The sequence below is a fragment of the Manis javanica genome, chromosome 12, assembly GCF_040802235.1.
Source record: "Manis javanica isolate MJ-LG chromosome 12, MJ_LKY, whole genome shotgun sequence".
Lineage (NCBI taxonomy): Eukaryota > Metazoa > Chordata > Mammalia > Pholidota > Manidae > Manis > Manis javanica.
The window spans coordinates 10732966-10750824 of NC_133167.1; the positions used below are offsets into that span (position 1 = coordinate 10732966).

At 36.7% G+C, this 17859-nt stretch overlaps 1 protein-coding gene across 8 annotated transcripts in view; it reads right to left on the minus strand.

Moving 5' to 3' along the window:
* The window catches only part of RHBDD1 (rhomboid domain containing 1), a 118128-nt gene extending 110320 nt beyond the window's left edge, over window positions 1–7808 (minus strand). For 3 of the 8 annotated variants that reach the window (XR_012123486.1, XM_036997795.2, XM_017660509.3), the window contains exons 1-2: window positions 7678–7808; window positions 5755–5926 (exon numbers count right to left, since the gene is read on the minus strand). The gene's annotated coding sequence lies outside the window, so the exon portion shown is untranslated. The other 5 variants (XM_036997794.2, XM_036997793.2, XM_017660491.3 and 2 more) reach the window with 5 other exon arrangements.
* Between the last annotated feature and the right edge of the window lie 10051 nt (window positions 7809–17859).

The following is a 17859-nucleotide window of genomic DNA, read 5'->3' on the forward strand; positions in this document are numbered from 1 at the left end:
GAACAGGGTCTGAACATAAATAAGTTGTCAGGTAACTGCGGGTAAGTAGACAGGCTCTGGGAAAAGAAACTCCCAATGTCTTTCCTCAAAATGATTCGCAGGGCTAGCAATGTCTATGTGTACGTGGTAGTTAAGGGCATGATCTTTGGTAAAAGCTCTACAACTCGCCAGCTATGTAACCTAAGGAAAGTTATTTAACTGCCAGCTTCTCACCTGTAAAAGGAGATAATGCAGGCTCATTTGGTTTTGTGAGGATTAAGAGAGATTATATACATGAAATCATAAATTGGGAAATGATAGTGTTTTTAATCCCTATATACAAAGAAGGCTTAAGATTAAAAATTTTGAATAGCTTTTAAGTTCTTTTATGACTTAGTAAACAATTAGCATTTTTCTGGGCTTTCTATGATCCTACATTTTTAAACTGTATCATGCGCTTCAAGCACATACACATTTTAAAAACAATATGATGTGGTATGTGGAAGGCACATGAGTTTTTAATTAAAATAAATTTTATAATAAATCTCAAACCAGAGTTTCTGTCAACATTCCCTGATAACTTGAGAATTTAATGAGCCTTCACTTTTAGGATTAAAAAAATAATCTTGAGATGTCAGGTGGCAAAATTTTTATTTTTCCCTCTTTTTTTAAGTGTTACAGTCTTAACAGAAATGATGAGATCATCTTTATATGTGAAAATGAAATTACTGGATTTTATATATAATCTTGACTTTTGCTCCACAGAGAGGTGAATTAGTGTCAACTTCAATTCTGATCCATCATCACTTATGATTTCCAGTATCAATCATAAGCTGGTTCCTTCTCTAACAAACTAAAGTTTTAGTGTAATGAGGGCTCATTAAGATTATCCGATTGACAGCTCTTCAGACATCAGTCCTTAAACCAGGTGCCAGCACCTACCACCACTCCCTTCAAGAGGATTGAAGGAATTCCATTCTCACGTTTGCTCCATGCCAGATTCTTTATCTACCTAAAGTCAATGAGAAAGTATCGCCATTCCCCATTTAAATTAATCTGTATGAGAACTGCTAGTGAATTTTTTATAGAACTGCAATCCTCCCATCACAAGAACTAGTCAAGAAGGGGAAGAGCATAGCAGACTTCAGAGGTGTCAGTCATGTTCTCACAAAGCACACAGATATCCACTCATCATTAGGTGGTGGGGGAAGCCTGGGGTTCTCATCTGCCCAGCATCAACACCTCATTCTTAAGGTAACAGGGACCTGCCTCCTACCCTTACTGGATGTAGTCCAACACTGATTCAAGGGTGATGGTGACCAGAGTTGGAATAGTAACTCTCTCCCTAGAAACTAAAACTTGTGCAGAAACATTAAGACTAACACTAACAACTTCTGGAGCTGAAATGCAGAGCGTTAACTTAGAATTTTCCAAATCTACCAAGTTTACCCAAACTTCAAGTGCTCAACTAGCTACTGTCCTTTACCAAGGCCTAGTGGTTTGGTTTTCTATTGATTCTCTGAGCTTACTGATACACTTCCAATAAATCCTCATCCTGGAAGCAGTTATTTGGATGACATGACTAAGTGAACTCGGTTCCTGTTGTTTGCAGTCAAAGACCCCTATCCAAAACACCAGGACATTTGCCAAGGGCCGGCAAGCAGACCCAGTTTCTTTCAAGCATCATCAACTCTCATTTTCTACTAACATTACTCTCTAGCCCACAGAACCAAAATGGAGGGTTGATAAGCAGTATCTCAAAGGTCTGCTGTGGGCATGCAATTCCTAAAGAAAGAAGAGTGCACAGAGCTAGGACGTCAGGACAAGAGTGATTTTTGCACAAATGAGGCAAAGTCCTCTCAAAGTCAGATACTTAGTTGTAAACTTGGACACTGGATCAAGAATGGTATCCCAAAAGGAAAATTATATGGTCAAAAATTTGGCTTCTATTTATACAAAATTAATGTTTTTAAAGAATACATCTAATTACTGAAGTGATTTTAAAAATAGTAGAATCTATGTCTTTGTTCTTCATTGAAAATAAGATCATACATTTAGTGAAATGTTATCATTTGATGAAGACTTCTGACTAGAACTTCAGTACAATGAATCACTTAGATTCATCCGCTCAAAAAAAAAAATTTGAACAAGAGGCTTCTTCAATCTCAGAGACTTTGGGAAGGATCATGGAAGTATCCTGCAAGCTCTTCTGAGATTCACCCATTCATTTTTCACCATCATCACGTAACTCATTAACAGACCAATCAGCAAATGTCTCTAATCATGAGCCCAGAGAAACCAGTGAATGTGAAACTACAGCAATAAAAGCAGTAAGCATATAATTTTATATCTCACTGCCTATATTCACTCATTTAATAAGCATCTGAGCACATACTAAAGGGGAAGCACAGTCCTTTCAGACAACCATAGCCTCAGAGATGCAGATGTACAAACAGCAACATTACAGTGATAAAGAACTGTATTAGGACTGTATGTAAAGGTACATGGAATGTTTCGAAAACAGCAAAAATAATTTTTAAAGTTTTACATGGGATGAGTGGGTAAAGAGACAAGGAAAGAAACACTGGGGTAGGCATCAACCTGTGGGCAATGGGAAAATGAAATGACCCTTGAAACCCATAGTCAGAAGCAGTGGAGCAATCTCACAAAAATAGGAGGATTTGTTTGAAGTCAGCACTTAGTGGACATAACAGTTACAAGCTGGAAATTGAGAAGGTCAAAGGTCCCTTATTAATACAAAATTAACATACCTTGAAAGAAATGAGGAAATCTTGAATACCTTCATATGAAGGAAGGGACTTCATAGGCATTATGCACAATATTTATTCCTGCATTTGTTCACATTTAAAATCACAACTGATTACTTACAACACACATAATTGCAAATTGCTGGTATTTGTAACATAAAAAAATGTAGTAAAATTTCTTTCACAGTGTTGCCCAAGAAACTCAAGGAAAAAATTCCAAAATTAGATATAGCTCTTCCACACACAAACTACATATTATTTATATAAAATTTAAATCGTTGTAGTATATGTATAAATTTCATTCATAACTATCCGGATATTGTGATTTTGGATTAAAAATGCATAAGCAAGTTAACACCATGGAGAAACAGCTGTTGGTGTAATAACATTCCTGGAGCTGAAGCCAGATTTGAGGACAAATATAGATGCCATCATTTACTAGTATGTGGCCTTGGGCAAATCATAGTCAGCCCTGTTGAGTTTCTGTTTCTTTATCCATAAGTAAGAAAAACTCCACTTAACTTCCTAGAATCCTTGTGCAGAATAAATATAGTAGTATATTATGTGAAAGCACACAGCACACTTCTGAAGTTTGTTTTCCACTCTACCTTCCTCTTCATAGAGTAATGTATTTCCCCACCATGGAACTAGACTTCATTGCTTTATAATTGTGATGTGCATGTAACAATGTCCAAGAAACTACATGGTAAATAACACCAACATGCAAACTTGAATGCACACATTGTTACTTGGCTATCATCTAGATCCCAAAGGGCTCTTGCACATTATCTATCGCTTTCCAGAAACCTGATGCATTTTTTTTTTTAATACAGCCAAAATTATTCACCAGCTTTGAAAAATCACTGTCATGATGCTGCACAGAGCAGCTGGCCGATTGAAAGTGACTCTCCTTCCCCCACACTCCAGCTGTCACCAGGAAACCTCCTCAATGTAAAAAAAAAACAATGTGATATTACTACTATTAAAAACAATCTCAAAAATACTTAGCATTTGAAATTATTTTCCTTATGAAAGCTCACTACTAACTAAAAATCGACTCTTTAAGAAAACCCCTTTACTATATAAATGCAAACCAGCTGCTTTCATACAACAAAAAACAGAGGGCCGGTAAACACAATACATTTCCATTGACTCCTTGTTTCTTTTTCCTGGACTTATTTGTAATGCTAAATAACAGCCAGTTAAAATATTTAATAGTTGTAACAGTGATACAGCTGTCACAGCAAAGAGGGATTAAAAAAAAAAAAAGCTTAGATGTTTTCCAAAAAACATTGCACAGGCTCCTCTCTTTACATGCACACTTTTGTAAAATATGGGTCAGACTGCAGGCTGGATTTCTTAATAATCACTCACTCCTGTAAATGAGAAGCTATATACACATTTGATGTTGCTGAAACACCCCGGGAGTTGTCTTCAGAGTTCATTTGTGAATCCCACTCACAAGAATTCTTAATGCCATGACTTTTTAAGTATAGCTCAACTCGTAAGGTTTTCTACACAGACGGAGAGTTTCGCACCCAGTGTCCTTGACTCCAGAGCTCCAGGGACATGCCTTGGAGTATCACTGCAAGAGGTTCAAGACGAGCACGAGCAGGCAAAGCCTGGGCCTTCAGCCTCTCCTTCTGAAAGCCTCTTAGCTCTGGAGATTTACAGCTAAGATTCTGCTAAAGAGGGTTCCAGCTAAAATATCTGAGGACCACTACTTGGATTACCATAGCTAAAGCATAGAAGGAAATCTTTTTAAAGCACTCTTTCTGTCTTTTAAATGATCTTTAAAAAGAATGCTCACAATATGCATGGACATATCTAACTTTGCATAAGTGTACAAATTATATATCCCCATCCCCACACTACAACACATTGCCAAATAAACAAAATTTTGACCTGGTATTTATTCAAGTATTTTCCATACTCATATGTGACATACAAACACAAAAATACACAAGACTTTTAATCACTTTTTAAAAAAATGAAACATAGAAAGTTTCACTTTATCATGAAGAAGCCATATTGAAACATAACAATTTCAGTTAGTAGTATTTTCAGTGTTTCCCAAGAAACTCAACAAAGAAATTCCAAAATTAGATATAGCTCTCCCACACACAAACTATATATTATTTATATAAAATTAAAATCATTTTAATATATGTATAAATTTCATTCATAACTATCCTGATATTGTATAATCCTTTGGTGCATATTTCAGTGAGGTATCATCGCCTATAACACAGTGTTCCCTTCTATAGCTGACTTTCGCCGTTAACTAACTGCAGATCCTTAAATATTAGTATTAATCGCCCCATGACCATGACCTTCCAGTAAACACCTAAAGCTATTTTAAGGAAGTTGCTTGGCTATGGTGATCAAACTGGATAGTGTTTTCTACCAGGTTTAGAGTTTTAACTTTCTCCAAGTGTTTGCTTTCTCTCATTCACAGTAATGTGAAAGCTTGACTCTTTACTTTAGCATCTTTGTTTAAAAAAAAAGAAGCCATGCAGTTAGGTATTAACAAAACCACCTCATTTATAAAAATACTGCAAGATGAATGAGGTAAAGTGAGGTTTGAGGTGATAACGACCTTTTCTTCCTCCTGTCCAAAACACAGCACTTTACTGAGTCTCTATCCTTAACACATAATGGGTGTGTTTTGCATTTTGCACTTTATTTCATTATTGCCACGTCCTGAGGGAGGCACACTCCATGAATCCTACGTTATTTTATAGAAGATGAATTTCAGGCTGAGGATGTTGACTTGTCAAATGGACACAATCAGTAAACAGCAGAGGCATGGTTCAGAGCAGGGTCTGCCCAACACAAAACCACGACACAGTCTACGTCTCTACACAAAGAATAAGAAAAATGTTTGGGGCCTATGGAAAATGAATGCTCCATGAGGAAACAGTGTTAATTTATGGGAAGTATTAACAGAGTTATTTATAGAAGCTGATATCCAGAGTGACTCAGGTTCATCCAAAAACTAACTCACCCACAGTATCAGGAGCTATGGTGTGGCTTGGGAGCACTGTTCTCCGATCAAAGTGACACTTTGTTTAGGCCAAAGTGTGGCACTGACCCTTCTCAACAGTGGAATGAGTCCAGGCTTTAGGGCAGCTGCTTCAAATCCTGAATATTTCTCTTTCTCCCTCAACCCTGGCTCCCTGAAAAGGAAAGGGGAAAACTGTAAGTACTGCAACTGACAATTGGAAAAAAATAGCAGGTGGAGGGCACATCTAACTTGAACTCCTGTGATGCTTCCAGAAAACAGAAGTATGGAGGGAGAGAGGATATGATGAGGCCCCTCTGCTATCGGGGAGCTATATGCCATGTGGGAAAGAAAGATAAGCACAGAAACATTTTCAGCCTTGTCTTTTGCTTGCAAGTCCCTGCTTCAAAGTACTTCTCACCTCTAAGGCTAAGGCTTATCTCTGGTTATCCACCAACTTTACCAAATTCTGGGTCCAAAGAAAGTATAATTAAGCTGAAAAGAACAGAGACTCAAAGACTTAAAAACTACCCATTGAAACAATTACTAAGGCAATTCTTAAAAATACTACAGCCCAATAGCATTCTTATTAAGGAATACATGTTGCTATAACTTTTCACTGAACATCATGCATCCCACAACCTTGATTATATAAAATGTAACTGGGAATCCAGGTATAAAAAAGTAAAATGTCCTTTAGCTATGCTCATAATATTCGTGCACCACAACTCATATTTAACCCAATGAAGAATTCTTTCAGCACAATCTATCTGTATTTATTTTACGCAGTTCTAACAAGTTATTAATACCTCATCTTTGAGTGTTTCCTTCATGCATTGATGTTAAACACTTTTCCTGTATGTTCACACCGAGTACTTCCAGCATTATTAAGTAAACTTGAAGTAACTTGTCCAAGGTCTTACACCCAGAAAAGGCTCCACCTGGATTCAAATTCCATTCTGTGACTCCACAATGGCTGTTTTTTAAATCACTAAACCAGTAATCCCCAAACTTTAGCACCCATATGCAACTGGAACTCTTGTTAAGACAGATTTGATTCAGCAAGTCTGAGTAAGACCTCAAATTTTGTATTTCCAACAAGTTCTGGGTGACTGAGGCTAGTAGTCCTGGGATATAGAAACCCAATGCACTGCTATTTTTTTGTTAATATTATTTGCTTTCCCGACCCCTGACACAACAGCAGTAAATTAAGTCTTAAAAGTTTATTAGAACCAGCAAAAAGTGACATGTAAATGTGGAAATTAGACAGACTTAAGGCGTAATTCCAAAGTAAAAATAAAAAGGAAGAAACAAAGTCCAGCCGCTACTAAGAGCACTGCAAAGGGGCCCACACATACCTCGATGACTAAATCGGACTATGCAATAACTCATTTTGAGAGTAACCCCGAGTCTTCAACAGAGTTTAGGCTCCGTTTGTGCTCGTTTTAGGAGCGATCAGGACAGGAAAGGGTTAAATTCACTTGGGTGGATTCAGAGAAATATCCCTACTTAGGGTTGTGTTCGCTCAGAGACAGAACGTTAGTCTCCCACTAGCACCTGAAACTGCGAGCTGTGGCTGATGCAACGTCACTTTACACGCGTTGCTCTCAAAAGGCATCTTTAAGCTCCCGCAGAGCCAAGCCCATCCTCCCGGCGCCGTCGGCCTAAAGCGGACGCCGGGCTGCGGACGCAGGGGCCCCTGGCGGAGACACCCCAGGGCACGCCCCCCTTCTTCTGGGACTGGTGAGGGCGCCCGCGATCGGGGGGGAGCGCGCCTCTGGCCCCGCCCCCGCCCCGGGCCTCGGGAGGCGCTGTCAGCCACCCCACAGCCCCCTACCCGCCGCCGCCACCACGGCACCAAGAACAGGCGAGAAACGCCAGGCTTAACCGATGACGGGAGCGGCGCCAAACAGACGCGAAACTCACGCTCTCTTCGGCCCGCCTGCGTCCCCACGTCTTCGCGCACATATGCGTCATCACGCACGGGTACCGGATCCCGGAAGCTCCTGGTGGCCCCGGCCTGCGGGGCGGAGGGAAATGGAGTGGGACGCCCCCGGGGCACGGTTGGCGCGGCCCGCGTCCGGGGGTCGGGGAGGGACGTCTCGCGGGGGGCCGGCCGCGGCGCTTGCTCGTCTGCGCGCGCTCGCGCAGGGCTGCGGCGTGCTTTCGATGTGCCTTGGAGGCACACCGGTAGAAGGACCGTGGCGGGTCTCAGGATGAGGGCTTGTTCCCCCGATTCGTCCTTTCACGTGGATAATATTCCTTCCTGCCGTAAATAACTCCCGCTACAGACAGAATGAAACAAGGGTCCTGCTTTCCAGGGACCCGACATGGGGAGAAGCGGCGAGTGGGCCCTGTTACAACTGAGAAACTGTCCCCCTGGGCCCAGCTCTGCTGCAAGTTCGTGTTGCTGCGTAGAGGTGGCACATGCTGCCTGAAGTGGATGGTGGGAAACACAAATTCCCACTTCGTGAGTTATCAACAGGTGGCATGAGAGCTGCCTACCTCAGGGGTGAACCTGTGGTTACAAAGTAGGTCAAACAGGGTTGTGGAGGTACTTTGCACTCCCCAAAGCTTAGGTCTGAGATTGCTTTTCCTAGTCTGTCCATTTTAAGGATAGGGTTTAAGTATTTCCATTAATGTATCATTTGATGCCGTTTTAGTTATAGGTTCTGTATGATCCGTTGTAGGAGTCTGATTAAGATAAATGTAACGTCCTACAATATGAGAAAACTATCTTGCTATTTGGTACGGAATTTTCTAGTAACTAGAGGAAAGACACATGTTTTCCGAGGAATACAAGGGCACGTGGTTTTATGCTATTCTATGTTTATTGGAAGTTGTGACAGCTGTGTTTATCTAGTTTACTTAAAAACTGCCTAAATCAGAAGAGGTTGATTATCTTTTGTTACTGTGTGTTGCAAGAAGTCTTCATGGAAATGTTTATTTTGAAGTTTGAAATTTAAATGAAGCTTTGCTGGGCTACAGGGTGTATAACAAGACTTTCAAAAGTGATAAGGAGGATTCCTAGGAAATTGCAAGTAACTGTTCCTTGAGCTTTGCAATTTATCCCTTTCTTAATATGCTGATCAGAAAGCTTAGCTGACAGTGAGAAACTGCATTCCCGGGAATAGAAAGTCAACCGAATAGGGGGGAAAAAGTTGAGTTGCCTATGTAAGTAGTTTATATATTTCCCTGGAAAAAATAATTTCTCAAAAAGAAGGTGGCCCCTATATATCCTTCTGATGCATGATCATATGCACCAATTCAATTAATGCTTATCTCATCTTCTATTCTCTAAAACCCTTCCACCTTTCTATAATGGCATAGTTTTTTCTTGTCCTTACCTTAATGCATCAAAACAGAGGTGACTTAAGTCAACCACAAATCAAGAAGTCTCAATGTGGTAATCTCATAAAGAGGTCATCATATATAGGGATTAAGAATATACTTAGGCAATTAAATTACATTATCAGTAAAAAATTTCATGGACATTCAAGAGGACAGATGATTCATTGAGCAGACTGGAACTTTTTAAAGTTCCTATTGAAATCACCATTTTGTCTCTTACTCAGGTCCCATTTAACTTGACAAACATGACTTGGATAATAATGATGTCTTAAACATTAACATATGAGATGAGGCAATCACCAGCATCCTTTCACTGAGACAAGTCTTAAAAATACCGAAGAATCAATGCTAGAGGAAATCCTTAAACATACTCATTATGCAGTTGTTACATTATCTTGTAAGATAATGACTCCTGAATGCTCATGTGTATCTTGTATCTTAATCATGAGAAAAAGCATTATGCATAATATTCAAGACTTATCTGAAGATCTGAACAATTTTCTAATTTTATCAAAGGTAACCTTTAAGAGGTTTGCAGTGGCTATGTTGCTATCACACAATATAGACTTCAAGACAAATATTTCTGGAGGCACACATCAGTACATCAAGAAGATATAACAATTAGAAATGTACATGCACTCAATAAGGGAGCCCTAAATGTGTGAAGTGCTGAATGAAGAAATACACAATAATAGTTTAATATTTCAATATCCTCTCAGCAATAGGTAGAACAACTAGACAAAAAACAGCTAAGGATATAGAAATCTTGAATAACAGTATCAACTTAACTGATAATGTATAGACCACTGTACTTAATAACAGCAGAATTCATATTCTTTTTAAGAAATATTCTCAGGATAGTCCATATGCTGGGCCATAAAATAAGTCTCAATAAATTTAAAAGGATTGGGATCATGAAAAGTATTTCTATGGTTACAGTGGAATTAAATTAGGAATAGGTAATACAAAGAAATTTGGAAAATAACCAAATATTTGGAACTACACTAAATTACTAATGGGCCAAAGAAGAAGTAATAAAGGAAATTAGAAAATATCTTGAACTGAATGAAAATGAAAACATACTAAAGTTTATGGAATGCAGTTAAAATGGTGACTTGAAGGGTATTTACTACTTTAAACACCTATATTAGAAAAGAAAGTGTTGCAGTGCTCTAGGCTTCAACCTTAAAAACTAGAGAAATAAAAGCAGCTTAAACCCATAGTTAGCAAAAGAGAGGAAGTAATCATATTGGAAATCATATTATCAATGCAACAGATAACAAAAATCAATGAAAATAAAAGTTGGTTTTTGGAAGAATAAAACTGAACCTTTACTAGGCTGATCAAGAAAGAGAAGACACAAATCATCAAAATTAGGAATAAAAGTACATCACCCACCCTGCCATAATTAAAAGAGGCTATGAATAACTTCCTGCCAACAAATAAGACAGTTTGTGGATGAATTGGACAAATGCCTAGAAAGACACAAATTGCCAAAACTGAAACAAGAAAACAGAAAACCTGAGAAGAGTTTGTATTCCTTTCCTAGGGCTACCATAACAAAGTACCACAAACTGGGTGGCTTAAGCAACAGAAATTTATGCCTCACTTCTAGCTTCTGGAAACTACAGGTCTTGAGATGAAGGTGTTGACAGGACTGTGCTCTTTCTGAAACCTATCAGGGAGAATCCTTTCTTGCCTCCTCGCCTCCGGTGGTTTGTTGGCAGTCCTTGGCATTCCTTAGCTTGCAGGTGCATCACTTTAGTCTCTGCCTCCACCATCACATAGCGTTCTCCCCTCATGTGTGTCTCCTCTTTTTACCAGGACAGCAGTCAGGGTCATTACATGTGCAATGATCCTATTGCCAAAGAAGAATATATTCTGAGTTACTGGGGAGTTAGGACTTCAACATGTTTTCTTTTTTGGGGGGTGGGAGTGACACAGTTCAACCCATATCAGATCTATAACGAATAAATTTAATACTCTAATATCTTCCCACAAAGAAAATCCCAGCCCCAGATGGATAGACTGGTGAATTCAATTAAATAGATCAAGAAGAAATAATACAATTTCTGAAATAACACAAACTCTGAAATCAAGAAAACTTCTAAACTCATTCTATTAAGGTATTATTACAGTACTAAGAAATTCAGGTAAGTTACAAGAAAACAAAGCTACGGATTAATAGCCCTCATGAACACAGATAACTTCCCCCAGAATGTTAGCAAACCAAGTCATGCAATACATGTGAATGAGTATATACCAGGAATGCAAGATAGGTTTAACATCAAAAATCAAATAGTGTAAAACACCATTATTAATAGGCTAAAGGACAAAAACCACATTATCATAAGCATTTGACAATATCCAACATATTTATGATTAAAAACTTGAAAGAAAATTAGGAATAGAAGGGAACTTTATCAACCTAAAAAGGGCATCTATTAAAAAGCAAAAACCTCCAGCTAGTATCATAATGGTAAAACACTGAGTGTATTCCCCCTGAGATCAAGAACAAGGGAAGGATGTCTGTTCTCACCACCTCTATTCAAAATTTTACTGAAAGTTTTAGTGCAGAAAGGTGAACAAAATAAATGAAAGACATCAGACTGAATAGGAAGAAGTAAAACTGCCTTTATTCACAGATGACCTAATCCTGTACATAGAAAATCTTAAAGAAACCACATATACATAAACACTACTAGAACTAATAAGTAAGTTTAGCACAATCTTAGAATACAAGATCAAGATAAATTTTTTTTGATATACAAATTAACAGTCTGAAAATAAAATTTAGATGACACTTTAATTCCAAATAGCATCAAAAAGAATAAAATACTTAGGAATAAATGTAATAAAGGTGTAAGAGTTGTACACTGAAAACTACTTCAAATGGCTGAGAGAAATTGACATGCCATGTTCATCTAGAAGACTTGGTATTGTTAAGATGGCTGTTCTCAAGTTGATCTATGGATTCAACGTAATCTCAAATCTTAACCTTTTGTTTCTGGAAATTGATAAGCTTATCCTTATTTATAATTCAGAGTAAAAGATCTAGAATAGCCAAAAAATTTTGAGAATAATAATAAAATTGGAGGTATTACACTACCTAGTTAAATTACACTACCCAATTAAAGTTACAGTAATCAGACAGTGTATTATTGGTATAAGAATAGGCATATAGATCAATGGAACAGAATTTCAGTAAGACCTTATATGGTCAGTTGATTTTCAACAAAATTGCCAAGGCAAAAGATAGTATTCCACAAATTATGCTGGGAGAATTGGACATCTATATAAAAGAGACCATGAACTTGGACCTGTATTTCATACAAGCACAACTCCAGATGGAACATAAAGGCCTAAATGTAAAAAGCTATAAAACTTATAGAAGAAAACAAAATCTTTGTGATCTTTGGTTAAGCAAAGTTTTCTTAGCTATAACATCAAAAGCATGATCCAAAAAAAAAAATTGATGTTGGATCTCCTCAAAAATTGTTTAAAAATTGCTATTTAGAAGACATAATTAAGGAAATGAAAATCAAAATGATTATTCTTGAGATGAAAAATACCAATCAAATAAGGATACCATATTCTAGAAACTTCTAGTCCTATAAAGAAGCCAGATTTCAATGAAACCAGATGGAAAGACTAACTACTAAGTAAAGTTTAGTTCAATTAATTGAGGACTTTAAAGGAAGAGATACTGACAGGAGATGGAGAGATAGATGAAAGAATACTTTGTGGAGTTGATGTTTGAATAGTATACTTGATGGGTAAGTGGAATTGGACTTACTGACATGAATGGAGTCTTCCAGGCAAAAAAAAAAAAAAAAACAGTAAAGGGAGAACAAGATTGTGGGAAATCATTAGGTGACTAATATGTTACGTAGCAGATAAGCAGGGCATTATTTTGGTCAAAAATAAGGAGTGTGGAAATGATATGTCATAGTGTCATTCTTGGTGTATGAGCATTTTACTGTAGATACTGGACTAAAGGAAGTGGAAAATTTAGAATAATTAGAAAGGTTAGTTGTAGATTATGGACATAAAATACAAGCATATTAAATCCTACTTGTAAAAAACATTAATAAAAATGCAATCAGGTAACATGCCTTAGAAATTTGTGTAATGATTTGTCTTTGAGTCTTTATTTGGAATTGTGTACTTTAGAAGTCAAATAGTTTTTCATTGATTTAAAAGACTGTAGAATTAAGAAACTGTCATGATTGGACTCATTCTACAGTCAATGAGAAAAGTCCTGGCAGTAATAAAGTATTACTAAAACTACAGACAGGAGCAGTGCACTTGCAGTACACTTGTAATGGTTAATGATCCTGACGTTACTATGAACATTATAATTGCATATCAATTTTCACTAACCAACTCTCAATCTAATGGAGCTGAGAAGAGCTGTGATAACACTAAAATAATACATGTTGCTCTGCAGCTATTTGAATGCTTACAATTTTAAAGCTTACAACTCCTGTCCCTAGATCAGCCCCTCCCTGATTTCCAACTATATCATAAATGAATCATTTTTGTTCTTATATTGTGCTATTAAACCAATGAAACCTCATTTTATTCTCATGTATTGTCTAAATTTTTCAAAAGGAGTAATCCCCTCTCTCCACAGAAGATGAATAATCCAGAATTTCCATTTCCCTGCCTCAGTACCACTAGAGAGCAAAATCTGTCAGGGAACAGCTCCCTCTTGGGACTTGAACTCTTGGAAGGACCTGGAGATGGTTGGAGGCCATAGTCACCTCCGCACAATAATGAGGGCTTCAGTGGGAAAGCTGAAGGCTCCATACCCCTCAAAATGCCTAGGAAAGGGAAGGGTGTTAGCATGACACCTCAGGATACCCTGAACTTTAACCCAACACTTGACTCTCAATTCCTGCTAAGCCCTTCAGATGCAGATCTTATTTTCTTAAAGCTCAATATTATTTTTGTAAATTATAAAATTGTTTTCTCACTCCTGTAGCATCCTATCTGATCTGTTAACCACCACCATGATCTCTACGTGTTAAGTAAGATAATGCATTTAGAGCTCTTACAAAGTGCCTGGAATACAATGAACACTCAATACATGTTAACTGTTATTATAACTTCTAGTAGCTACCATTTGTTGAGTGCCTACTGTGTACCAGGCACTTTACCTCCATTTTAAAGATGAGACATCCGAGGGTCATGGATTCTAAGTAATTCACCAAAATTTAATGTCTAGTGGGTAGAGGGATTGTTCATACTTTCTTATACATTGTTTCTACTTACAAATATTAAATATCTAGTACTATCACTGGATGCAGCATTATATAAGAGGTAATTTTGTTTTTATTCATGTACATGTTTAAAGTTCATTGTTTCATTAATTTTGTAAACTGAAAAAGGTGAAAATAACCATTTACAACCCATTTCAGATTTTGTGTGATCATGTTTCTTTCTATTTTCTATATTTTTCTATTTTAGGAAGTATTTTTTCTATTGAGTGTTTTGTGTAAATCTCCCTTAATCTTGTTTTAACTTACTTTGATTATTACCTAAAAATTACATTGAGTTTACAGATATCCCATTTTCCTTAGGTTTACAGGGTAATAGAATATTGTTTGAGACTTTGTTTTCTTTCAAAGAATAAATCCTAAATAAGCAGTTTAATAATCATTCCTTTAGCAATGTTTTTCTTTTACATCTGCAAATGCACTTCTGTTTTTATATTAACTAAAATTCTGGTGCTTCCATGACTACAAGGAATAATTTTACACCAAATGGCCGAATTATATTTTCTATATGCTTTTTGAGATCTCATAAGGAGTCTCCCTAAACCATCTCTCCTCAAATTTGGCAGAATGTATCATGAATACTGTGTATGTGCTTTATGAAAAACTTTTATGTAATGAATTCTTAGAAAGGGAAGAGCTATGAACGTTCTTGCTAGGAAAAAAAATGTTCAAAAAGGTACTGCATCAAAATATGGGAAGTGAGGCTGTGATGACTCAGTTGGTAGATGGATGCAAACTTTACTGTCTGCTCTTTGTCAGCAAGTGATTTTAGGACCTCCTGTGGGTTGGTGTGAGAACATCCACACCCACGTACACATAGCTATATCTCCACCACTGCTTGGTAATAATTAAAATCCCTCTTAAAAGGCTTCTCAATTGGACATAATTTGTTTAAAATGGAGGGCTGTTGAGTGAACACTTAGGAGAGAATGAATTTCAATTATTTGATTATAGGTCAGTGGGTCAATCTGTCCACCGCAAGTAGCTATCCTTGGCAATGACTGGAGGGAACAGGAGGCCTAGGGATCTTGGTGGAGGGAGCCTGGGACAAAAGACATGACTGAAAATTTTGTAGAATTATTGCTGAGTTTCTGCCCAATTTACTACAATAGGGTTAGGAAAATTGGAAGCTGTGGGTTGGAACATGGAGGGGGGAGCAGTTTTAACATCACCTATAATCACACCAAGCTCCACTTCACATAGATTTTTCTTTTTCAGTTTTAATTTAACCCACTGGACTTCTAACCAAAGGATTTCTTTCCTCGGGGATTCTTTTTTTAAGATCGAACTGTGTAAGTAATGGCTGTCATTTATCTGAGAAGGTTAAATATGTATATGAGTGAAAAAGATTTTTTACAGTTCACTGTTTATTTTTCATAAGTATGCGGATGCCAGTCTTTAAATGGATGTCAGATCATGTTTCATGCTGCCAATTATTTTTTAATTTATTTTGAAATCACAGACTTTATAGAAAAGTTACATAGTATGGAGAATTTCTGTATATTCACAAAATGTCCTAAGTGTTAACATCTGTTTCTCTCTCCCCACTCTTCACTCTTTATTATAATATTTGTATTAATATATTAATATATATATATACACACAATTTTTTCTGAATCATTTTAATTTAAATTGGAAACAAGATGCTTCTTTGCTTTAGTATGCATTTCCTAAAACAATAAGGATTTGTTTATTTTTAGAAACTTATTAATCTTAAATTTCCAGGGTAAATCTAGCATACTATTCTATCCATTTTAAATTGCCAACATCCAGATGCTATACAGGTTAGTTGTGAGGAAATGTTGACATCACCCATTCTAGACCATACATCTAAATACTAAGTACAGCAAAAACTGTATTTAAAAAATAAATAAAATGCCAGTCAGCCCTTTGGACCAAACTACCAACATGACTCAAACATTTTTTCTTCATGTGCACCAAAGAACAAGAATTCCAACAAAGTTAAATTCATCTGACTAAGTAATAGCCCATAACCTTAAAACTGATTGATTGAATAACTATAATTTAAGCCATAAAGGAACAAGATATCAGGATGAGAGTAAAATGAAGGGAATGAGGGGAGTGTGGATATAATAGGCTATGGTAGAAGTTATTGTTACACAAAGCTTTAAAGCTATTTAGGGGCCTATTAGTTTTTTTTTTTTCCTAATGTTTTTGACTTACACTGAGCAAAAAAGCATAGAAAACAGGAAAGTACATGGAATTATTTCCAACTCTACCACTAGCTATGTGGCTTTGAGTAAGCCATTCAAGCCCTTTGAAATTTAATTTTTCAACTGTAACATAAAGAAATGCAATTATTTCTAAGCATATTTCTGACACATTTTAAGATGCTAAAATCCAAAGAAAAAATAAATAACATGTAAAAAAAGACCTAACAAGACAATAAAATATTAAAATGTGACTAGAAGTAAAAGCTGCTAAGCCAATGTTTTGAGATATGAAGAATCACTATAAGTTTTAACATTAAAAAATTAACATAAGTTTAATTGAAACTTTAATAGACAAAATGAAAGGAATAAAATACAGTTTTGCTATACTTGGGGATGAAGAAAAAAGAACCAAGAAATAGGCAATGAAATACAACTCACAATTACTTAATAAATATTGTCTTATGCAATGATGTCTCTGAGAGGTAATTACAGCTCTAGACAAAAACACCTAAATGATAGAACAATGCATATCTTATATTGAAAAATTAAAATACATATATAAGTTTAAAACATTCCTATTTATTGAGAGCCAGTAAATCATATGGAAGAAAAGGAAAAATAAATAACTAAACAAAGCCCCAACAACTGTGGAACCAACTCAAGTAAAGAGTAAGCTGGTTACTTTTAACCAGGAAAAATATATAGGAAAAAATAAAAGTTCATTCACTCTTTTAAAGAATACAGGAAACTCTAGTAATTATTATTGCATTTGTAAATAGCTTGAATTCACACCCCAAGCTTCAGTCTCAGCCCTAACCAAGGTACCATGTGATCTGAACCAACCTCTTAAATGAGGCAATAATTCCTTCCTCTGTGGCTTCTTGTCAGAATTAACTGAGATAAGGCATGTAAAGTGTGTATCTTAGTGACTGGCATGTAACACAGGCTCAAAGATAAATGTTTACTATCAACCTTTACATCATTCGTATTCGGTTTTCTGCTTTAGGGAGGAAAAGCAAACACCTGAGTAGCCGAGATAAAAGAGAATGGGAATATCCAAAGCCTAGAGATGGGGTATCAAAGGTCTCATTGCTGTTCGGTGGGCTATGTGCCCACATTCTGGACCTGCTAACAGGCTCTTGTTTCTTCAACACTGTTCTTTGAAACAGCAGCTAACTTTCTGGCAACGCTTTTTGGATCTGTGTTAAAAGCTTTTCTGATCTCACTTTCAAAGTAAAAGTTAATTTTTAAAATGAATATTTGCTTTTCTGTGGACTTCTTTAGAGTAGTTACCTGAGAAG